A 26,343-nucleotide genomic window follows, 5' to 3' on the forward strand; every position below is an offset into this window, starting at 1 on the left:
GTTGTCTGAAATATTGAGTTGAGTTGCTGAAACTGCAGGGCCATTTAAATATCTCATGGAACAAATCTGAAATTGTGATTATGAGGTGTGTTCAGCCAGTGAAAGGCAATTAAGAATTTTCCACTAAGCTGGGTGTGAGAAAGAGATGTGTTGCACAGGAGCAAACTTGAATTCCTGAAACAACAATCACTATGAAAGCATATAGTTTGAAAGTGCAGCAATTGAGAATTACACTTTATGACTATAACTGAAGAAAACACTTATAATAGCATAGATTGATTCCAGGGTAATCTATGATTAAATCCTAGAACTATTCTTTTTCCTTGCCATTAACTGTAAAACACAGAATATGAATGAGCTATGAAAAGATTAAAAAACACATAACGAGAGTTTGAAGAGGACTTATTGTGCCATGAGACACGCAGGAATCCTGTAACATTCAGCAAAACACCACAACGACTCAGATAACGCAGAGCTTTGGAAATTCCATCAGCTTTTGTATTAATAGTCTGGAAAATTTACAGTATAAGAAACTCTTGAAGAGAGATCAACAACAACCCCTGCAAGATTATGCCAGGGGGGAATATATACAATCGGTCATACAAAATATCTGGAGCGTTGAGTCATTTTTAGAAATGAATACGTTCACCAACTTTTCAAGATAGTAGATAAGAAAGTTATTACATCATTGAATACAGAATAAGTGCTCTTTATCTATGTCAGAAGATATTTTGACCTTTGGAGGCCACTGAGTCGGTCTGAACGTTCTGCTTTAATTCTGGAAAAATGTGCCTTTATGGCTGTCGTGCTGTAGTTTTTTGGCCCTGTCATCTGTAGCTGTCAATCTTGCTTTATTGGCCGATTAGTTCTGCTGAGTTGGCCCAGCCTTTTCCTTTTCATGCATGCTGATTTTACCAAATTTTCCTGTGCATGATCACCTATGATTTTTAAATGAAAATTTGATTTACAGGCTCTGGTTTATAATATCAACTGTATCATTTTGGTCCAGTATTCCTGTGTGGGCAATTGATGTCTCAAAATTGCCTCTAATGTCTCGTCTGCCTCTGTGTATTTGTAGAAGTTGGGAGGCACTTCAAACAGATGTTTGATCTCATCCATGATAAAAAATAAGTTTTCTACCCTGTTGTAGAGACTTTGTCCTGTTGCTGGCCCTGTTTCCTCTGAGGTGCTGGGCCTTTCAGTGATCTGATTTGTGGCGAACGTGTTGACCCTCTTGGCATACTGCTCATGTGTAAGTAGCCTTCCTGCGCTGTTCAGTAAGCCAGGGAGACCTCTGTTTTGCAATGCCACAAATTTGTCCATGAATCTATTGACCTCTGTCTGCATGTCCTGGGTCCTTCTTTCTAGTGTCTGCACCAGGCTTCTTAGTGTTAGGACCCTCTTTATTAACAGAATAGTCTCAGTCCTGTTGGAGATTCCCATAGTTGCTAACTGAGCACTTGTTCTATTATTAAGCACATTGATCATCCTGTTGGAAACTTCAGGCATAATGCCTAGAGAGGCCCTTGATCTCTGGATTTCCCTCTGTGCTTTTGCAATGAGCTCCAACTGCTCATGAATTGTCTCAATATATTGCCATTGATCAGTGATGGAATTCCCAATATTGGCCCATAGCACTGTCTTGAGTTCAGCCACTACTTTATCCAGTGTGAGCTCCTTCTCCAGCTCCTTTATTCTTTCTTTGAGGGCTTTTATTTCCCTGCCCTTTTCTGCCACATTTTGTTTTGATTTATCATATTTTTCATTTACCTTGGCTAAATTCTCCCTGGCCTCATTTAATTCTGTCATTTGGGCTTCCAAGGCCTGAATCTCATTTCTCAACTTTTGCATGTCCAGGCTTGGGGCCTGCTCTGTTGTTGGTGCTGGTGCTGAGGTAGAAGGTGCTGCCTGTTCTATTTGTTGAGTGAGGGGAGCAGTAATTGGAGGAGCTTCCTCAAGGTTAATTATTTCTGGAGGAGGCTGAGATGTTTGACCTCCTTCCTTTTGCTGTAATGCTGCTTGCAATGCTGCCTGTGCAGCCTCTGATTCTCCCAACTTTTCTTGAGTCTGGATCAGCTGTTTGTATAAAGACACCAGCAAAGCTGCCGCATCTTGATCATGTCTCAGCTGGGCAACTTCTTCCGTTTGAGGGTGAATAGTTGCTGGGATTTTGATCTTTTTCCTCAATGCTGCCATGTCTGCATCCCTCAATTTCAATAATGCTTGTATGCCCTTGATGTCATTGGGATCATGCCCAATCTCTATGATTATATCTTCTAAGGCCCTGATCCTGTTGTCCTTTGCTTGAAAGGATGCTCTTTCCAACTCAAGTTGGGCAGCTGTATTATTTAGGCTATTTTCTAGCCTATAGTTATCCAATGTCTTGTCTGCCAAGGAGGCATACACCATCTCACCCGTTTGCTTATGCAATTCGATTTTGTCCATTGGGTGGATGTCCTTGGCAAGGACCTCAAGGTTGGTCCTCATGTAATCTGCAGGGGATTGTGGTTGCAATGCAGTTGGCATGAAGTGACTCATGATCATTTTGCCTTTACTAACATCATATGCAGAGATTAGTCTTTGCTGGTTAGTGGGAGCCATTTTCAACAAATGATTATATAGCTGTATTTTTATTGGCTCATTCCTCCTCTTTATGTCAATGAACTGCTGTTTGATGCTCGGTTCACCTTCTCTCTGCTGGCTTGAGGAGCTGACTTCTCCTCCCATTATCCTCTCTTGTTCCTGCTGGAAGGAACTTGCTGAGGCCTCCATACTTGGTGGGCCCATGCCCAAAGATTGCCCCATAGGCATTTCCTCTTCTGAAAGGGATTCATTCTATGTCTTTTCTCCCCTTGAGTTGTTGTTGTTGTGAGGGGAGTCTCTCTGTCCCTCTTTCTACTTATATCCTCCTTTTGTGGGGTTTGGAGGATTGAGGCTTCAACTGTTGTTTCCTGCCTAGGAGGCACAATTTGTGGTGGCTGCTGCTCAGTAAAAATTGGGGCCTCAGCTGCCTTTTCTTGCTGCAATGGCTGCTCTTTCTCTTGCTGCCCCTCTTGTGGTTGTTGTACCTGTTGTTGTTGCTGTTGTACCTCCTCATGAGGTGGCTGTTCTAGTTCCATTTCCTTTTCCTTGCCTTTGGTAGAGGTTTGCTCAGTAGCTCTGGCTGCTTGCTGATTTGTTGTGGAGGAAGATGCAGCTGTTCCCACTTGAGTGCTTGGAAGAGTAAACACCTGTGAACAAAGCTCTAGGTCAGCCACCTTTTTCAGATTTCTTAGTTCTCTTTGATTTAACTCTTCTTGTGTGATAGGCTCCTCTAAGGTTCCTCTCCTCCACTTTGTTTGATTTGCATACTTTTCTATATGAGGAAGTCTTACGTGGTCATAACTGGCCAGCCTATATTTGACCCTTCTTAAAGTTATGAAGTGATTGGGGTCATAAGGTTTCCAAAGGAAATTGGTTTGCAAGCCAAGGGATTCTAACATTCTATCCGCCTCTTGCCAACCTTCCTCTCTTTTGTTGTAGATAAAGTGGCCTAATTGGTTCCTGACCTTGAGCTGTGCTTTCTTGCCTCTGCCTGAAAAGTGTAGCACATCAGCATTCCCAAATTGCCTGAAGTATTCCAGGGCAAACAATCTCATAGGCACATATTTGGGCAATCTGTATGGGGGCAACTCACACCCATATATCCTAATAACTGTGTGGTTTTGGTAGAAGTACCAGTCCCCAATGATGTAGGATTTAGACAACTGAAGTACCCTTTGCATTCATCAGTTAGTCTTGGAGGAGGTGAGCTCATCATCAGAGACATGGCTGGGTGGATGAAGAGATCTATGAACTCACAGTAAGTATATGGAGAGTCAGATCTGCAGTGGAAGGCAGAGGACCAATAGACCACTGACCTTGGATTTCCTTGGGCATCCACTCTTTTCACAGCAAAAGAAAACTTTTCATGTTGATAATATACGATTAAGTGGTAGATGTAAGAGGTGTATCTGAACACCTTTTCTCTTGCCAAGTTCATCAACTGCTCATGTATCTTATCAGAGATGTAGGTGGCATAGTCATAACAGATTGGAGACTTGCCAGGGGCAAACATGAGCATCATCACCAGCACAGTTTCATCAACAAATTCAATTGAATTATAGCCCAAAATGGGACTAATCATGTCTGCAAGATCTCTTCCCAATTGGTTGAGGTATACTTGGTTAATAGGAGGATACTTCACAGAGTCAGAGCCAATGTACAGCTGATTGAGTTTGGTGACCTGAGCATCTATCAATCTAGCTCCTTGATTTATCAAATCTATTAGTGACAAAGGAACTAATTTCTTCTGAGTCTTGAAGTTCAGCATCTCTTTGATAGCTTCAGGGGTGATATAGAAAACAACTGAGCCTGAAGGGTCAAGCACAGCCCTCTGAGTAGGGTCATAGCATTCGGCACATAGGTGGATTAAATCAGGAAACTGGTTGACCTGAGGGAGCTTGAAGATAGGGAGAAAAGAGTCCCATATGCCCAATACATCCGTTCCACTCTCATGCTTAGCCTTCAATTCATTTAGCAGGTGGATGTGGAACTTGGTATTCATCAGCATTTCCTCTGATATTTGATATTCCAGGTCTGCTAGAGGTTGCCATTCCAATTCTCTCTGAGGGGCATTTAAAGGAGCAATGTTCAATGCTACAGGAGCTACTGGTGGATCCATGGTTACTTTTAGGATTTCTGTTGTTTATAAACTGGTGTTACTGTGCAGAGCAACACCAAAGATTTTTTCTTTAGAAAGAAAGGTGAATTACTGATGAACAGAGAATAAATGGTTAATTACAGCAATTGAAATACTGCTCAAAGTATGGATAAGACAAATGCCTAGCTTTAAACTCTTTTTCACGGCAAATTGGTGCAGTTTAGGCTACTAGTCCACGATTGCGCGAACAGAATGTAAGTTTTATGAAAAATCTGGTAATATAAAGCTCAGCTGGTGAATTTCGACCTTAAAGTGCAAATGGGGACTAGGCACAGGGGATTCGCCGGTGAATTATGTGTTTTTTCACAGTTTTAAGCTATTTTTGGCGATTCACAGACAAAACGAGGCGCAGGAGGGATTTACAAGGATAAATACCTGGCAACTGTTAACGATGGTCACGAATGTAGGTGGAAATGGCATGCCAGCGGTCTCCAGGTCGAATTCGGCAGGTTGACGTGAGTTTGGACGTGAAAAACATGCAAAGAAAACGACAGCCGTTTTTGCAAAAAGTGCAAAAAACGCGAAATTTTGGCCAAAATATGGATTTTTTGGAACATTGGCGCTTTTTTTGGATGACATCAGCATGACGTCATCAGGTGGGGTGAAGGTCGGATGACGTCAGCATGACGTCATCGGGTGACGTGGCGGCATAAGAGAGATCCACGGGGATGGTGAGGTGGCAGACAGGTGGAGCAAAGGCAGACGGGGGCGCCGATGCAGCGATGACGCTGGCGGTGACGCTGGCAGGCGGGTTCACCGAAATCGGAAGTGGTTAGCGGTTTCATATCGCACCGCCTTCCATACGGAAGCGGAATTGTCAGAGGGGCCTCCGATACGATGTGGGGGTGACGCGTGGCAGAGGCCTGACGTCACCCTCTGACAAATTTCGGACGGTATCTTTCGGACGTCGGGGCTGGTCCGAAATGCACGAGGGTCGTCGGATGAAAAGGGCTCGATCCGACAGTCGACGGATCGTTGAGGTGGCCGGACGATACGGATGGGGGGCGAGATTAAAATAATATATCTTTTGAGATTTGCCCCCGGCGGGAACCTTAGGAATTTGCCGTTTTACATGGTTTTTTCAATGTTTTTTTTATAAAAATGCGGATAGCGCTAAGACTTTGGGTAAATGGAAAAAGTGGGTTTTTATATGTATTTTGCAAATGAAGCAGGTTAGGGGTAAAAAGGGGTTTATCGCAAGGTTTCTTAGCAAATGAAGGGTTTAATGGGTTAAATGACTTCTGAAGGGGAAAGAGGGGTAAGGCTTAGGGCTCTTAAACTGACCAGATGTCAATTTAATCCCTGATAGTGACCATATGGCTATAATGCCAAGGGAAGGGATATTTATAGAATGCTTGGGGTTTATACACCATAGTGTTTATAATAATAGGGAAAGGGTAACATAGGGGATTTAGATAATAGAAGTTAGGGGTTAATATGGATGGAAACAGTGAATGAGGAGTGAAATCACTAAGTTTATGTGAAGATAACTTAGCTTAGGGAGTAGATCAAAATGAAAAGATTTTTAGACAGGAAATGTGGCTTTTAAAGGAATAAGAACCACCATAAAACCTCAAATTCTTTCATGAAAACAACTGATGAAGGGATGTTAGTAATAAAGGTGAAAAGGGGGAAAAGGGAGTTAGTCATGCTTCTTTGTTTTGCTGTGTATTAGACCAGCAAGATTCATTTGAGAGAAATTCCATTTCTGCAACCCCATCTTCCTACCCATCTACTTGCCTAGCATTTTTTGTTTCTTCATGGAGGGTGCACTTAGACTTGCAACCCTTATGTGCCTTTTCTTTTCTTTGGCTTTTTCCTTTTGATTTTCTATCTAGAACTACCCTTATTGCTTCCAAGGTCCCATATTAAGCAGTTGGGAACCTTATTTCTCTACCTAAGCTACTGGTCTGCCAAGATTAAACAGTTTGGACAGACTTCTTTCTCTATTCTACAACAGAAAATTGAAACATGGCATGATCCGGATTAGGCTGTTGGACCACCCATCAAAACTTAATCAACATGAAGCTATATACACACCTTGTCTCTTTTTGGAAATATGGGATCTTTGTATCACCAAAGCAGAGCATATTTGGAACTTTCTTTGCCAATCATGAAATATGAAACCTATTGGTATAGGTAGCTAACAGTGGCTCCACATGGGGATGGCTTTTCTATTTGAAAGGCCAAGAACATCAGGTCAGAATGCCTGGGCCCTTGACTGCTTTTACTAAAACTTGAAGTATGCTGCTTTGATATGCCAAATTGTACTTCTTCCCATCTTGGTAGATCTCTGAACCCATTTGCCTTTTGCTGATAACTAATAAAACTTGAGAAACTGCATTTTTACATTTTAACAGAAAGTAATATATACACCTGAATATGTACAAGGGAAACTCCGGCTGCACTTATGGATAATAGTTTAAATAGTGCTTCAACATCCTGCCATTCACAGGACCTTCATCCAAATTAGCTTCATCAAGACTTTTAAGGAAGTAAGTATTATTTCCTTGTACTGCTTGAACAACAAATGGTCCTCTCCAAAGGGAATCAAATTTTCCATGTTTTTCCTTATCTTCCCTTCTTGAATCCCACTTGAGGACTTTGTCACCAACGTTAAAATCCTCTGCCTTGGTCCTTCTGTCAAAGGCTTTCTTTAACTTTTCTTGTAAAACTTGAACTCTGCTGTAAACTTGGTCTCTAGTTTGCTGCAAACATATTATTTGATTGATCCTTCTTTGCATATCATTTGGTTCTGCCTGGCTTTCTTGAAGAAGTTTCATGACAGGGATCCCCAGTGATGAAGGAAATTTGGCTTCTAATCCATAAACTAACTCATATGGGCTGATCCCAATTGATCTTTTGGTTGTTAGTCTATCTGCCCATAAGGCATTCACAAGCTTCTTATGCCAATTCTTCTTATTTTCTTCCAATACCTTCTTTATGATGTTTACAAGGCTTTTATTTGATGATTCAGCAAGGCCATTTCCTTGGGGATAGTATGCAATAGAATGGCCCAAGGTAATGTGAAATTTGTGGCAGAAATTCACCATCTTCTTAGATCTGAAGGCAGCAACATTGTCTGTTATTATTTTATCAGGACAACCAAATCTAGAAAGAATATTGGTCTCAAGGAACTGAATGATAGTGGAATCATTTGCTTGTCTGCATGGCACAACTTCGATCCATTTAGTAAAGTAGTCTGTAGCTGTTAAAATCCATCTATGCTGGCCTGAAGATGAGGGATGAATTTCCCCAATGAAATCTAAGCCCCATTGTTGAAAAGGTCTCTTTGTTGCAATAGGCCTCAAAGGAAGTGGCAGTAACTTTCTCTTTCCCTCAAACACTTGACATTTATGACAGGAGTTGGTAAATTTCTTGACATCAGAGAAAACAGTGGGCCAATAGTAACCAGCCCTTAGTATCTTATCCACAGTGGACTTCCAATACAAGTGTCCACCACAGTCACCTGCATGAAATTCTTTGGTGATATTATTAGCTTCATTTTCAATCAGGCAGTTTAACAATATACCCTCATGGTTTTTCCAAAGCAAATTGCCATCCATGACACAAAATCTTGAAGCTTTCATTTTTAGGAACCTACACTTAGTTCTGGACAATCCTGGTGGAGCACACAGGTTTTGTAACACATAACATATATCAGAGTACCAAGGGGATTGTTCAAAGGCTACATTGATCTTTGGAGTCGCCAGCTCCGGTTCATTGTCCAGCTAGTTTATGTCTAGGGCTTGGAAGTTTGCTTCTGTCATTAGTTTGGCCAAACCTTGCCCTTTTATTAATTTTGTAGGTTTTATTTCAATATCAAATTCCAAAATGTTGGCAATCCATTTTCCTCTTCTACCCTCTAAGTTTTCTTGAGTGAGAATGTCTTTTACAATGGGACTTGGCACATAAGCTATAACATGGGAATAAAGGATGTAAATCCTAAAGTCTTTAATGGCCTTAACCAAAGCATAAGCTTGTTTCTCCATGATTTGGTATTTCAGAGGTGCATCTCTAAGAGCTCTGCTAAAGAAAGCTATGGGTTTCTCATTTCCTTGGTCATCTTTCTGTAATAAAACAGCAGCAATAGTATGCTGGGAGGCAAAAGAGAAAATGATAAATTCTCTGTCAAATTGAGGATTTGTTAGGACTGGGGTTTGGGTAAGGACTAATTTTATACCTTCAAAGGCTTGATTTGCTTCAACTGTCCATTTCACTTTTGAGTCCTTCTTTAGCATGTTATTTAGTAATCTGATCAATTCTGCTAAGTTTGGGATAAACCTTCTCAAGAAGTTGATCTTACCCAAGAAGGCTTGCAATTCTTTGATGTTTCTTGGGTGGGGCATTTGTAAGATAGCTTGTATCCTTTCCGGGTCAATTCTTATGCCATCCTTTGAAATAATATGCCCTAACAGCTTACCTTCTTCCAAACCAAATAGAGATTTCTTGGGATTCAAGGAAATCCCATATTTCCTACATGTTAGGAAGATCTGTCTCAAATGCTTCAAATGTTGTTGGTCTGATTTTGAGAAAGGTGTGAGGTCATCTAAATAAATGACAAGAAAGTCATGAATCTCCTTGTCAAAAGCAATATCCATTGCTCTTTGAAATGTTGCCCCTGCATTTTTCAATCCAAAAGGCATTTTTACATATTTGAAAGTTCCCCATGGGGTTGTGAATGCAGTTTTGTCTTGATCATCAGGGTGCACTAGGATTTGATTAAAACCAGAGAATCCATCAAGTAATGAAATCCTTGAGGCCCCTACCACTCTTTGGAGAATGTGATCCATCTTAGGTAAGGGATAGTTGTCTTTGAGGGACACTTGGTTTAGGTTTCTAAGATCAACACAAAGTCTTATTTCACCAGTTTTCTTTCTTGTGCGCACCAAATTCGAGATCCAATCAGAAAACCTGATTGGTGCTATGATACCAGCTTTAAACATTTTTTGTACCTCTTTTTCAATTGCAGGGAGAAGCATAGGGTTTATTCTTCTCAATTTTTGCTTAAATGGCTTTTGATTTGGCTTGAGAGGGATGGTATGTTGGATAACAGAGGTGTCATAGGATTTTAAGTCCTCATAACTCCATGCAAAGACATCTTGGAATTCTTTGAAGAGGTCAATGTATTTAGGCTTCTGATCAAGGGGTAGGGAAGCAGACAATTTTATTATCTTGGGCTTTTCAATGGTCCCAATGTTGCATTCTTCAATGGCAGAGTTAAGGGGCTGCATTTTTGGTTTTCTAGGGACATCATTTGAATCAAAAATATCCTCTAGTGGAGTTAGGCCTGTTGGAAGAAAATTGTCTTTCAATTGTATCACTTCAGCCTCAGCATCAGCCACTTCTTCACAACTGATTTGTTGAATTTCTTGTATGTTGTTTTTGTTAAAAATTGTTGGATGTAGGATTTGGTGAGCTGTCTTAGGTGATATTGGCTTGCTATTTTGTTCATTCTGTATTTGTGATTGACTTGCTCTTTCAAGTATTTGTGATTGACTTGCTCCCTCAGTGTCAATATTTAGTCCTGCAAATTCCTCTTGTAGGGTCAGGAAATATTTATTTGTGCATCATCTTCAAATACTTGCCAGTCTTTGACATTGTTTGGGACAGAAGGTCTGTGTTTTACCTCAGCTGTAAAGCAATGGTGGGGCTCAAAAGGTAACTTGCAGGTTCTTGCAAATGTGGCCAAGCTATGAGCATGCAGGTTATGGGTCCTGGGAATCTTGGTAATTTGAAATTCAGTGAAGGACTGTAGTAGTTCAACAGCAGCAGATCTATAAGATCTCAGTCTTTTATCATTAGTAACAAATTTTCCCTTTACTTGTTGGATAATCAAGTCTGAATCTCCCATAATTGAAACTTTTATGGCTTGTAATGATTTTACTAGCTTAAGGCCTAGCAAGAGAGCTTCATATTCTGCCATGTTATTAGTGCATCTGAAATTTAGTCTATAGGCTCGACCTTCTGCATGATTGTTCTGCTTGTTATGTATCCAAACCCCAGCTCCTGCCCCTAATTTTTTAACTGACCCATCAAATTCTAGAAACCATAGGTTCTCTTTTTCTAGGGGAGATTTAATAACTTCTCTGTGATCTGGGATCGTGAGTTGAAGTTCTGGTTTTTCACTTATTTTGTCTTTTAGGATAGTCTCATTACTTGTTTGGATCAGCTCTATTTCTAGGGCAGCAGCTTGTTCATTAATGTCCTGATCTTGTTCAAGTGTTTTGGTTTTAACATCATTATTTGTAAGACCCGTATTGTCATTGAAAAGGATGTATGAGTCTATGTCAGAATGGACAGCATATATGGGAAAATTTTGAGGTTTTTCTTCACTGCTGACCATGTATTTCATAAGTGACTCTCTATATAACCTCTTGGGTTGACCAAAGACTGAGATGGTTGCGTATGACATGTCTAATTGTAGGGAACCTTGGAGTTTAGCCCCCCATGACCTTGATAACAGCATCCCATATTTAGGTGGGATATCATCAACCACAACATCCATGAGAATTGTTTTATTTGGGTACTGAACAAGGGACACACATAAGTCTTTTATCAAGCCTAGACACTTGACTTGGCTGGAGTCAAATGAGAATAGGTCCTTATATGGTCTTGTAATATCTAGATTCAGTCTTTCCATGACTGATTTAGGCATCAAGTTGTGAGAGGCACCTGAGTCAAACATTGCATTGTGTAGTATCTTATCATGAACATGCAGGCTGACATAGAAAGGTAAGATCCCTGTAACTGCGGTCTTTCCATCAACTTCTGGACCGAACAGTAATTCTGGGGTGTCATCCAACACATTGACATTATCTTTATTACGAGTAATTTGAAGGGACTTCTTGATTTGTTGTCTATAAATGTCATGCTTGGCTAGTTCTGAAAGACGAATAGCTACCTTTAGTTTGCCAATTTCAGCTTCTAAGTCAAAGGGTTTTTCAGATTGGATTTTAGGGTTGTGGATGACAGTCTTTTCCTTGTTCACTAAGTCTTCTTCTTGATTCTTATCTCAGTCTTGCGGCTTATCCTTCTTACTCATCTCTTGAGGAGTGTTACTTGGATTGGGCTGCAAGGGTGAAGAATCTACTGGTTGCTGTTTTGAGGGAGAAGTTTCAGCTATTTCCTCAACTGTTACCTCGTCTGTAATTGGACAAGTTTTGTCACTTGGTTCTGTGATAAGAGCTTTCTTAGGCTGTGTAGTGTCCTTTGCCTTATCAGGCTGTGTCACGTTTATAGTTCTACTTCTTAGCTTATATTGCTTGTGAACTTCATAAACAGCTGTGTCATATCCTTGTTTAAAGTCAAATGATTCACCTGACCTGGTCTGGAATTGCTGAATGTCATCATCCTTATGATCTTCTTGACTCAGAAAAACTTGCTGCTCATCATTCAGGCCCATTAGGTTGATGTGAGTGTCATCTGTTTGCTCATTTGAAGTGGATGCCTCAGTATAGTTTTCCTGGAAAGGAGGCCTTATGTCTGGATCAGAACCAGTTTTGCCAGTGTTTGGGTTTTGATTTCTCCTAAAATTTGGATTCCTAATAGGGGTACTTTGTGGTGCTTCCCATGATGACTTTCTCTCAATTGATTCTACTCTATCACCCAATCTCTTCATACCAGTAAGTATTGCATCCAGTTTTTGATCAAAGGCAGAGGGTTCTTCTTTGAAGGTGGTTCTCTTTTCCAATCTTGCCCTATTTCTTTTGGCAATCAGGTTAGCCTCTACTGTGACAGCAAACTTTTGGGCTTCTTCAAGGGTTTCAGGCGCCCTTTCTTTTAATTGATATGCCATATCAGGGTCAAAACCATCAGGAAATTTGTACAAGGCTAAATCAGGGGGGGCTCTTAAATTCTGTGGTATTGCATTATATACATTATTAAATCTTTCACAATACTCCAACACGGTCTCTTGAGGACCTCGTTTGATTGTGTCATATTCACCAAGTATATGCAAGGGATCTTTCTTCTTCTCCCATCTATTAGTAAAGGCTTGATAAAGGTCATCAGGAGTTGTGATGGTATTTGCAGCCAGTGATCTAAACCAAGTTCTTACATCCCCTATGAGGCTCTGAACAAAGATTCTCATTCTCACACTGTCATCATCTATTTCATAGTTCTCAAAGTTGTCTTGCATCCTTCTGGCATGCTGAATTGCTGTGAAAGGGCCAGTGGAGTCAAAATATGAGATCTTGGATTGATAGTCCTGAGGTAGGGCTGGAGCATTGGCAGGTAACTGCAGGGGTGCATATCTATTAGCCATACTTGCAGGATTTATAGGGTTGACAGGGATAACTGGGATACCATGAATGACTGGTACAACAGGGGTAGTGGGAAAGGTGGAAACTAGAGTGCTGGTCAAGGGAATATGTGCAGTGGATGGAGGTGTGAAAGGAGGGCTTTGAGATGTGGATGGTGAACTGGGGGAATCAAGGGTAGACCGAAATAGAACCTTGATTGGAGTTGGAACAGGGTTTGGATGAGCTGTCTCAGGACTTGAATCAGCAAGAGTTTCCTGTCCCTGCTGCTTCCTAATGATTTTAGGGATTGTATTAGGATTTTCAAAAACAGCTGGTGGATTTGGGTCAGGATTTGACCTTGTATATCGTGGATTCTTCTTGGGAGCCAGCTTCTGAATTTATTTTTGGTATTTTTAGGATATTTCTGTGTCTACAAGGGCCAGACAAGATTTTGGAGTGACTGTGTATATCTTAAAGCTAGTATGAAAATTGAGTGCAAGCAGATTTAAGAGATATACAAAGATTAGAAAATCCTGAGGAACTCCCCAGTGGAGTCGCCAATTATGTTAACACCCAGGTTGTTCCCTTTGACTCCCAAGGGAATACGGCCGAGGTAACCAATTTCTAGCCAAACTGTAATCAGAGAGGGCTCTCTCTTTATGATTTGTCTCTGTTTTGATAGTATTTTAGGCTAGCTATAATGTTCAGGGTTTTGTTTTATGTTTTGGTTGAGGGATATCTTCTGCATCTAAGGTGTAAGCTTTCAGGCAGTATTAGTCCATTGGGCAATGGAGTCTGTGGCTACAGGTTGTCTGAAATATTGAGTTGAGTTGCTGAAACTGCAGGGCCATTTAAATATCTCATGGAACAAATCTGAAATTGTGATTATGAGGTGTGTTCAGCCAGTGAAAGGCAATTAAGAATTTTCCACTAAGCTGGGTGTGAGAAAGAGATGTGTTGCACAGGAGAAAACTTGAATTCCTGAAACAAAAATCACTGTGAAAGCATATAGTTTGAAAGTGCAGCAATTGAGAATTACACTTTATGACTATAATTGAAGAAAACACTTATAATAGCATAGATTGATTCCAGGGTAATCTGTGATTAAATCCTAGAACTATTCTTTTTCCTTGCCATTAACTGTAAAACACAGAATATGAATGAGCTATGAAAAGATTAAAAAATACATAACGAGAGTTTGAAGAGGACTTATTGTGCCATGAAACACGCAGGAATCTTGTAACATTCAGCAAAACACCACAACGACTCAGATAACGCAGAGCTTTGGAAATTCCATCAGCTTTTGTATTAATAGTCTGGAAAATTTACAGTATAAGAAACTCTTGAAGAGAGATCAACAACAACCCCTGCAAGATTATGCCAGGGGGGAATATATACAATCGGTCATACAAAATATCTGGAGCGTTGAGTCATTTTTAGAAATGAATACGTTCACCAACTTTTCAAGATAGTAGATAAGAAAGTTATTACATCATTGAATACAGAATAAGTGCTCTTTATCTATGTCAGAAGATATTTTGACCTTTGGAGGCCACTGAGTCGGTCTGAACGTTCTGCTTTAATTCTGGAAAAATGTGCCTTTATGGCTGTCGTGCTGTAGTTTTTTGGCCCTGTCATATGTAGCTGTCAATCTTGCTTTATTGGCCGATTAGTTCTGCTGAGTTGGCCCAGCCTTTTCCTTTTCATGCATGCTGATTTTACCAAATTTTCCTGTGCATGATCACCTATGAATTTTAAATGAAAATTTGATTTACAGGCTCTGGTTTATAATATCAACTGTATCATTTTGGTCCAGTATTCCTGTGTGGGCAATTGATGTCTCAAAATTGCCTCTAATGTCTCGTCTGCCTCTGTGTATTTGTAGAAGTTGGGAGGCACTTCAAACAGATGTTTGATCTCATCCATGATAAAAAATAAGTTTTCTACCCTGTTGTAGAGACTTTGTCCTATTGCTGGCCCTGTTTCCTCTGAGGTGCTGGGCCTTTCAGTGATCTGATTTGTGGTGAACGTGTTGACCCTCTTGGCATACTGCTCATGTGTAAGTAGCCTTCCTGCGCTGTTCAGTAAGCCAGGGAGACCTCTGTTTTGCAATGCCACAAATTTGTCCATGAATCTATTGACCTCTGTCTGCATGTCCTGGGTCCTTCTTTCTAGTGTCTGCACCAGGCTTCTTAGTGTTAGGACCCTCTTTATTAACAGAATAGTCTCGGTCCTGTTGGAGATTCCCATAGTTGCTAACTGAGCACTTGTTCTATTATTAAGCACATTGATCATCCTGTTGGCAACTTCAGGCATATTGCCTAGAGAGGCCCTTGATCTCTGGATTTCCCTCTGTGCTTTTGCAATGAGCTCCAACTGCTCATGAATTGTCTCAATATATTGCCATTGATCAGTGATGGATTGGCCAATATTGGCCCATAGCACTGTCTTGAGTTCAGCCACTACTTTATCCAGTGTGAGCTCCTTCTCCAGCTCCTTTATCCTTTCTTTGAGGGCTTTTATTTCCCTGCCCTTTTCTGCCACATTTTGTTTTGATTTATCATATTTTTCATTTACCTTGGCTAAATTCTCCCTGGCCTCATTTAATTCTGTCATTTGGGATTCCAGGGCCTGAATCTCATTTCTCAACTTTTGCATGTCCGGGCTTGGGGCCTGCTCTGTTGTTGGTGCTGGTGCTGAGGTAGAAGGTGCTGCCTGTTCTGTTTGTTGAGTGAGGGGAGCAGTAATTGGAGGAGCTTCCTCAAGGTTAATTATTTCTGGAGGAGGCTGAGATGTTTGACCTCATTCCTTTTGCTGTAATGCTGCTTGCAATGCTGCCTGTGTAGCCTCTGATTCTCCCAACTTTTCTTGAGTCTGGATCAGTTGTTTGTATAAAGACACCAGAAAAGCTGCCGCATCTTGATCATGTCTCAGCTGGGAAACTTCTTCCGTTTGAGGGTGAATAGTTGCTGGGATTTTGATCTTTTTCCTCAATGCTGCCATGTCTGCATCCCTCAATTTCAATAATGCTTGTATGCCCTTGATGTCCTTGGGATCATGCCCAATCTCTATGATTATATCTTCTAAGGCCCTGATCCTGTTGTCCTTTGCTTGAGAGGATGCTCTTTCCAACTCAAGTTGGGCAGCTGTATTATTTAGGCTATTTTCTAGCCTGTAGTTATCCAATGTCTTGTCTGCCAAGGAGGCATACACCATCTCACCCGTTTGCTTATGCAATTCGATTTTGTCCATTGGGTGGATGTCCTTGGCAAGGACCTCAAGGTTGGTCCTCATGTAATCTGCAGGGGATTGTGGTTGCAATGCAGTTGGCATGAAGTGACTCATGATCATTTTTCCTTCACTAACATCATATGCAGACATTAGTCTTTGCTGGTTAGTGGGAGCCATTTTCAACAAATGATTATATAGCTGTATTTTTATTGGCTCATTCCTCCTCTTTATGTCAATGAACTGCTGTTTGATGCTTGGTTCACCTTCTCTCTGCTGGCTTGAGGAGCTGACTTCTCCTCCCATTATCCTCTCTTGTTCCTGCTGGAAGGAACTTGCTGAGGCCTCCATACTTGGTGGGCCCATGCCCAAAGATTGCCCCATAGGCATTTCCTCTTCTGAAAGGGGATTCATTCTGTGTCTTTTCTCCCCTTGAGTTGTTGTTGTTGTGAGGGGAGTCTCTTTGTCCCTCTTTCTACTTATATCCTCCTTTTGTGGGGTTTGGAGGATTGAGGCTTCAACTGTTGTTTCCTGCCTAGGAGGCACAATTTGTGGTGGCTGCTGCTCAGTAAAAATTGGGGCCTCAGCTGCCTTTTCTTGCTGCAGTGGCTGCTCTTTCTCTTGCTGCCCCTCTTGTGGCTGTTGTACCTGTTGTTGTTGCTGCTGTACCTCCTCATGAGGTGGCTGTTCTGGTTCCATTTCCTTTTCCTTGCCTTTGGTAGAGGTTTGCTCAGTAGCTCTGGCTGCTTGCTGATTTGCTGTGGAGGAAGATGCAGCTGTTCCCACTTGAGTGCTTGGAAGAGTAAACACCTGTGAACAAAGCTCTAGGTCAGCCACCTTTTTTAGATTTCTTAGTGCTCTTTGATTTAACTCTTCTTGTGTGATAGGCTCCTCTAAGGTTCCTCTCCTCCACTTTGTTTGATTTGCATACTTTTCTATATGAGGAAGTCTTACGTGGTCATAACTGGCCAGCCTATATTTGACCCTTCTTAAAGTTATGAAGTGATTGGGGTCATAAGGTTTCCAAAGGAAACTGGTTTGCAAGCCAAGGGATTCTAACATTCTATCCACCTCTTGCCAACCTTCCTCCCTTTTGTTGTAGATAAAGTGGGCTAATTGGTTCCTGACCTTGAGCTGTGCTTTCTTGCCTCTGCCTGAAAAGTGTAGCACATCAGCATTCCCAAATTGCCTGAAGTATTCCAGGGCAAACAATCTCATAGGCACATATTTGGGCAATCTGTATGGGGGCAACTCACACCCATATATCCTTATAACTGTGTGGTTCTGGTAGAAGTACCAGTCCCCAATGCTGTATGATTTAGACAACTGAAGTACCCTTTGCATCTCATCAGTTAGTCTTGGAGGAGGTGAGCTCATCATCAGAGACATGGCTGGGTGGATGAAGAGATCTATGAACTCACAGTAAGTATATGGAGAGTCAGATCTGCAGTGGAAGGCAGAGGACCAATAGACCACTGACCTTGGATTGCCTTGGGCATCCACTCTTTTCACAGCAAAAGAAAACTTTTCATGTTGATAATATACGATTAAGTGGTAGATGTAAGAGGTGTATCTGAACACCTTTTCTCTTGCCAAGTTCATCAACTGCTCATGTATCTTATCAGAGATGTAGGTGGCATAGTCATAGCAGATTGGAGACTTGCCAGGGGCAAACATGAGCATCATCACCAGCACAGTTTCATCAACAAATTCAATTGAATTATAGCCCAAAATGGGACTAATCATGTCTGCAAGATCTCTCCCCAATTGGTTGAGGTATACTCGGTTAATAGGAGGATACTTCACAGAGTCAGAGCCAATGTACAGCTGATTGAGTTTGGTGACCTGAGCATCTGTCAATCTAGCTCCTTGATTTATCAAATCTATTAGTGACAAAGGAACTAATTTCTTCTGAGTCTTGAAGTTCAGCATCTCTTTGATAGCTTCAGGGGTGATATAGAAAACAACTGAGCCTGAAGAGTCAAGCACAACCCTCTGAGTAGGGTCATAGCATTCGGCACATAGGTGGATTAAATCAGGAAACTGGTTGACCTGAGGGAGCTTGAAGATAGGGAGAAAAGAGTCCCATATGCCCAATACATCTGTTCCACTCTCATGCTTAGCCTTCAATTCATTTAGCAGGTGGATGTGGAACTTGGTATTCATCAGCATTTCCTCTGATATTTGATAATCCAGGTCTGCTAGAGGTTTCCATTCCAATTCTCTCTGAGGGGCATTTAAAGGAGCAATGTTCAATGCTACAGGAGCTACTGGTGGATCCATGGTTACTTTTAGGATTTCTGTTGTTTATAAACTGGTGTTACTGTGCAGAGCAACACCAAAGAGTTTTTCTTTAGAAAGAAAGGTGAATTACTGATGAACAGAGAATAAATGGTTAATTACAGCAATTGAAATACTGCTCAAAGTATGGATAAGACAAATGCCTGGCTTTAAACTCTTTTTCACGGCAAATTGGTGCAGTTTAGGCTACCAGTCCACGATTGCGCGAACAGAATGTAAGTTTTATGAAAACTCTGGTAATATAAAGCTCAGCTGGTGAATTTCGACCTTACAGTGCAAATGGGGACTAGGCACAGGGGATTCGCTGGTGGATTATGTGTTTTTTCACTGTTTTAAGCTATTTTTGGCAATTCACAGACAAAACGAGGCGCAGGAGGGATTTACAGGGATAAATACCTGGCAACTGTTAACGATGGTCACGAATGCAGGTGGAAATGGCGCACCAGCGGTCTCGAGGTCGAATTCGGCAGGTTGACGTGAGTTTGGACGTGAAAAACATGCAAAGAAAACGATAGCCGTTTTTGCAAAAAGTGCAAAAAACGCGAAATTTTGGCCAAAATATGGATTTTTTGGAACATTGGCGCTTTTTTTGGATGACGTCATCAGGTGGGGTCAAGGTCGGATGACGTCAGCATGACGTCATCGGGTGACGTGGCGGCATAAGAGAGATCCACGGGGATGGTGAGGTGGCAGACAGGTGGAGCAAAGGCGGACGGGGGCGCCGACGCGGCGATGACGCTGGCGGTGACGCTGGCAGGCGGGTTCACCAAAACCGGAAGTGGTTAGCGGTTTCATATCGCACCACCTTCCATACGGAAGCGAAATTGTCAGAGGGGCCTCCGATACGATGTGGGGGTGACGCGTGGCAGAGGCCTGATGTCACCCTCTGACAAATTTCGGACGGTATCTTTCGGACGTCGGGGCTGGTCCGAAATGCACGAGGGCCGTCGGATGAAAAGGGCCCGATCCGACGGTCGACGGATCGTTGAGGTGGCCGGACGATACGGATGGGGGGCGGGATTAAAATAATATATCTTTTGAGATTTGCGCCCAGCGGGAACCTTAGGAATTTGGTGTTTTACATGGTTTTTTCAATGTTTTTTTTATAAAAATGCGGATAGCGCTAAGACTTTGGGTAAATGGAAAAAGTGGGTTTTTATATGTATTTTTCAAATGAAGCGGGTTAGGGGTAAAAAGGGGTTTATCGCAAGGTTTCTTAGCAAATGAAGGGTTTAATGGGTTAAATGACTTCTGAAGGGGAAAGAGGGGTAAGGCTTAGGGCTCTTAAACTGACCAGATGTCAATTTAATCCCTGATAGTGACCATATGGCTATAATGCCAAGGGAAGGGATATTTATAGAATGCTTGGGGTTTATACACCATAGTGTTTATAATAATAGGGAAAGGGTAACATAGGGGATTTAGATAATAGAAGTTAGGGGTTAATATGGATGGAAACAGTGAATGAGGAGTGAAATCACTAAGTTTATGTGAAGATAACTTAGCTTAGGGAGTAGATCAAAATGAAAAGATTTTTAGACAAGAAATGTGGCTTTTAAAGGAATAAGAACCACCATAAAACCTCAAATTCTTCCATGAAGACAACTGATGAAGGGATGTTAGTAATAAAGGTGAAAAGGGGGAAAAGGGGAGTTAGTCATGCTTCTTTGTTTTGCTGTGTATTAGACCAGCAAGATTCATTTGAGAGAAATGCCATTTCTGCAACCCCATCTGCCTACCCATCTACTTGCCTAGCATTTTTTGTTTCTTCATGGAGGGTGCACTTAGACTTGCAGACCCTTATGTGCCTTTTCTTTTCTTTGGCTTTTTCCTTTTGATTTTCTATCTAGAACTACCCTTATTGCTTCCAAGGTCCCAGATTAAGCAGTTGGGAACCTTATTTCTCTACCTAAGCTACTGGTCTGCCAAGATTAAACAGTTTGGACAGACTTCTTTCTCTATTCTACAACAAAAAATTGAAACATGGCATGATCCGGATTAGGCTGTTGGACCACCCATCAAAACTTAATCAACATGAAGCTATATACACACCTTGTCTCTTTTTGGAAATATGGGATCTTTGTATCACCAAAGCAGAGCATATTTGGAACTTTCTTTGCCAATCATGAAATATGAAACCTATTGGTATAGGTAGCTAACACATTCTTTGGATGAATGATCATGTGAATGCTTATATGATATGGGGGATTTTGGTGAAATCCTTGTGTTGATTATATATATATTATAATTGGAGGGGAGAGTTCCATGGTATATTGATTATATGGAAAAGTGCCTTAGTGGGATTGGAGGCATGCCATATTGTGACTCTATTTGAGAATAATGTAGTTTGACGATTTCCTGTTAGTGCTAGTTGTTATACTATTGCATGGTAATTTCTTGCTTATGTAAGTGGGTAATGATTGTCGCACTATGATTGAGAGGTTAAATTATATGCATATCTATGATGCATTTAAAAATGTGATAATTATAAAATTTTAGAGATGCCAAATACTATTGTAACATATGGTTTTTCATTCACTTTTTGAGATTACAGATGCTTATATGTTAAATAGTTTGTTGTTGAGAGGTTGATTATAGATTTTAAACTTGTGATGTGCATATACATTATGATTTTTGAAAATTATGCTGAGATATAAAGTGTGCCTAAATTATGTCATGGATTTGAGACATGTGACTAATAGGTAAATCAAGATATAGGTGCAGTTGCAAGACAACATGTTTGGAATAACATGACAGAGCAACAAATAATGTGTAAGTTGCATTACTGATGCTAATAACTGAATGTATGTGGTAGCGCATAAAGAGACTCAATACAACAAGAAAAGAGAAACTTGTAAGAACTCTCAGACACTTGAAGACAACAGGGTATAATGATAGAAGAAAGGGAAGAAAAAGGGTGTTCCATCAAGATCCTCTTATAAGGATTGAAGGATTCCTCCCAGGATAAATTGGAGGGGAACCAAAAATCTAAAATGTTGCCATGAAATCTTGAAGAAGCCTTGGGTTGAATTTTATTCATGAAGCATTGAAAACACTGGAACTCATGGGGATTGAGTCATTGAGGTCATTTAATATTTTATGTTTTGTGCTTCTCGATTGATTTTATATTTCATTTAACATTTGGTTGTTGACTCGTGCATGGCCATGCTATTTTTATTTGTGATTTTATGACTATTGTCATGAATTATTTTTTTTCACTTTTTCCCTCTTTTCCATTGGATTTTCCTTTTGTTTTTTTTCCCATGCTTTTGGGGGCCTTGGGAACATCCATTGGATGTGGTAGAGAAGCCGCAAAGCTCTAGTAAGAGAGTCAAGGATGCCCTATGCATGAATAAAGATCATGATAAAAATTGAGAAAGGTCGGGCTTGGGAAATGGGCTGGGAAAGACCATCGTTGGTGTATATTGGAGCATCACTCCTAAATATGACAACAGGAATGAATGAAATCATGTACAAGTTGGAAATTGTTTATGTGAACAACAACAACAATAGAGGGATTTCTTTGAAACTCTAGTTTTATTTGACCTGTGTTGATGCATGATATGTCCATGACCAAGTGGACAATAATATGACAACCAAGAAGGCTGGTTGGATCCATGGGAAATAATGGATAGTGAAATGGAAGCCATGAAAATGGCACAAAAAAGGTTTTGACCTTACTTGATATATATATGAATATGTGTTATATTCATGAACATGCTTGATTATTAAAGAAATTTTAAGCCATTTTGACTGACAAGTTTTATTAGGGATCATTCTTGTGAAATAATGATGGCTTAAAATTTAGTTGATGATTATGTGAATGGCTTGATGGGATAACATATTGAAGTTATGCAATGAGATTCCTCGATGAATGAGGAACCCATTGAGCAAGAGGAAATCCCTACTAATTTGTGATTCTAATATCATGTGAACATGACTCTTACATTGTGCCCATGCTAAGATTATGAACATGGGAAAAACCAAAATAGTAGTATGGCCTGGTTTACATGCATAGAGATGGTGCAATCTTCAGATTCTATATGATATTATGTATATGTGCATGTGTTGTACATGTGTATATGTCTATACGCTATATTTTGTCATAAGTAAGTTGAATTGTGCTATGTGTATGTTGTATTGTACCATGTGTGTGTGTGTGTTATGTTATGTGTTTGGGATAGGCATGTATGGGAATATCTAGTTCCATTTTGTGACATCCACTGTGAGTTAATTCCCCTTGTAAACATTTAAAATAATTCCTTGTAATTATGTAACTATAAAATTTGAAATGCTTAAGAGAGGGACATGGATTCCATTTATTGAGGAGGGAGATTGCTTGAGGAGTTGGTTGTTTTAAATATCAATCATGGGCTAACTGAGTGGGTTTAATGTGCTGACTGCTTATTAAATTCAACTGGAAATGAAGGATGTGCCCATGTTCTCTTCGGGAAATAGTTACGAGCAAGAAAGGAAAACAAGTTAATAAGAGTATGGGTTGCGTTGTCAAGATTGGTTGGTCTGCATGGACCACTCAGAAAAGGACAAAACCATCATGGAAGAAAATGAGGAGGAGGAGGATGAGATACTCCTTTATTCAATTACAATAAGAATGACTAGGGAAAGGGGAGGCTCCATTTGAAATGAGTAGAGGAGGTTGAGAGGTTCCTGCTAAAAATAGAAGATGAGGGCGAGAGGATATTGTTGGAAAGGAAGCAATCATGCATGATACATATGCACATACAATGAATGGAATAGGGAAGGAGGAGGTCAAGGGGCTTCTGGTATTAAGTTAATTTTTTGGAGTATAGAAAGAGGATATGAGGATTGAGAGAATTTGGAGAGATGAGAATATGAGTTGATAATTCAACGAAGAAACCCAAAAGGTTTGATGGATGATAATCACTATGAAATGGTTGTGTCTTATAGGGATGAAAAATCCATTAGAGACTTTACTAGTTGATAACTTGTGAGTGGGGGAGACACCTAGGGCTAGTGGAATGATAAAACCTGATGATAGCTCCATGGGTTTGGGATGAGAACATAGGTGGAATTTCCACTAAGTTGTTGAAGGGTGCACTCCTATTCCTTTGGAGGTAACACTACTGATAAATCCTCCTTATCATTAACCATACATATCTCTCTCTCCATATTAGAATTGAGACCGTCTATGTCCAAATCCCGAGAGATGTTGGGATGTTGTATTATAATTCCCTATGGATAAAAGAAAGTGTTCCCTACCTAATGTGAAATCATTGAATAACTAGTGGGTGAAGGCATTGTGGCCTTGAGACACCCTGTTTCAGCTGATGATATTGGTTTAATCCCTTGAGTGGATGATGGTTGTATGTGAGTGAAGTGGTTCACCATGTTTATTTTATTTTGATAGCTAGTGGGTGGAGATGAGGAAACCTTGAGACACCTTGTTTCAGTTGATAATATCAGTTTAAAACTCCTCCGGAAGCACTCTATGTCAAGCCCAAGAATCTAGCTCAGGGGTGATAGATGTAAGAAATACTTGGTTGCAACTTGTCTATGGTTAAGTGGAGAATTGAAGTCCCAATCTCAGTTTCTAAGCACATTTTAATAATATAAGTATACTCAAGCCTTTGTGCATTTATTGTTATGCATATGTTTAATGTTTTGGGTTTAATGCCTATGATTAGATTAGTTCACTGTGCTAAAGTTTTGTGCTATGGATGATGGATGGTTCATTCTTAGATGGATGGTGTATCTCTATTTACTGATGTCTCATGTGTTGATTATTATATCTTGGCATAGAACCATTAATTGTCTAGATTAATGGCTAGGGATGTTAATCTAGCATGGAAACGTATTGCAGGTGCTTTGAATATCTTTATAGGAATATTCTTATACTTGTGCTCATTATATGCTTGAAAGATTGGATTAAAACTTTATGTGTGGAGATATGAGAATATCTATAGCAATTAAAAGAAGGATTGGGCTATAAATGAATTAACTATTCAACCCTAGTTCTAGAACCTATAGGATCAAAAGAGATAGCTGGTATATATGTATATAAATATGACTATGGTCAGGCCAAGCCTGTTTTTAATACACACACACACATACACATATACATTTACATTTGTATGGCTAGGTTACCGTGGTAAACACTCAAAATCTCAAGAAGGATAGTGGGGGGCTTCATATATTATACATCATAAAGGAAAAGGCCTTATAAGCTTAGGAGGGCCAACAATACTTATATGGGAGCTCCACATTATATATATATATATATATATATATATATATATATATATATATATATATATATATATATATATATATATATATGAGCTATGCAATCCATTATAAGTGTGTTAATGTATACATATATGCGTGGGGCTAGAACCGTAATACTTTGTAAGGAAATGGCATGAGCCCCATTGAAACCACATGAATTGAGGTTGTGACCAAGTGCACAAGTGAGGGTGATTTGAGCCATTAATCATAGGCCATTTATCCACCTTCAGATGGATCCCAAATATTTGGAATGTTGAAGATTTTGATGGGAGGATGGGAAAATCTTGCCAAGATTCACTTACTGAGACGATTTGACGAAGTGGGCCAGTGTGCTAGGAGAGTGCCATGAAAATATGTGCTAGGTTTATAATGGATTAAGACTAATAATATTGGTGTTATTGCATTGCGTAGATTAAGACTAATAATGTGGATTGCGTAGAGGAAATCTAGATCATTGATCTGAGCCAAGTATTACCATCATTAGATCTTCCCATAATTCTTGCACCTCGATGGTTTTCGAAGGAGGCCTTGTTGGGATCTCCCGAGTTAAAATCCTGGGGACGATGTGGTAATAGGGTCATGAAACCATATCTTGCTTATTGAGGTGGAAAACCCTGAATTTCGATATATCGTGAAAATTTCAATTAAAAGGGGTTGTAATTAGTGGTGGGACCTATAATGATGACGTGCGTGAGATGGAAGGGAGGTTTACATGGTTCCCTTGTGGTGTGCCATGTGGCACCTTGTTTCCACCTTTTTATAGCTCCAAGAGAGCTTAAATCACGTGACATGGTATGATTTCACCCTGATTCTTTATTTTGATGACATCACCCCAACATCCAGGACCCTAGAGGTTTCAAACAAAGGCATTGTAGAATTCCCACCGGGAATTTAATCTAGGAGTATGGTAGTGCCGAGGGGACCATTTAGAGGTGAAGTTGCAAGAGGGTCCATGACCATTAAGATGCCCTATGATTGGCTCAACGTTGTGGCATGACGAGGAATATTTCACATAACCCCAAAATCTCTTCCCCAATAGTCTCAACGGGGGACTGAAAATGTATTCCTGGGGTGATGTGGCACCAGAGGGGCCTGTGTGTCTCTTACATTCACCTGTTAATCCTTGGCACATATTCAACCACCACTAGAGGGAATTTCCTGCATATGTGTACATTCGTAAGCGAGTCAACGGTTGGGGTCATGTTGCAATGTGGTAGTAAGAAGGCCATGCCTTGGGTAGCCACGTGGGAACCACATGGAAATTCATATGACGTGGAAAGATCTAATAGGCCAATCTTTAATTGACCATAACTTTTGATCTAGGAGTTGGATTGAGGTAAATTTTATATCACTGGAATGGTCTTGATGAGACAAATGTAATGAAGAGAATTATTTTGGATTTTAAAGAGTTCGAAAAATGATGAAATTTATTTTCACCCCATTTCCATAATGTGACAATGGATTTTTGTTCATCGCAATAACTTCATCCTTCTACTGTTAGTGGGGGATAGGGATAGTAAGGGGGTATGTTGCAGGGTGGGAATAGAGCTTCCAGGTTCAACA

The sequence above is a fragment of the Pinus tabuliformis genome, chromosome 2_2 (assembly GCF_031772625.1).
Source record: "Pinus tabuliformis cultivar Carrire ecotype Pingquan chromosome 2_2, CPIR1, whole genome shotgun sequence".
NCBI classification, from domain to species: domain Eukaryota; kingdom Viridiplantae; phylum Streptophyta; class Pinopsida; order Pinales; family Pinaceae; genus Pinus; species Pinus tabuliformis.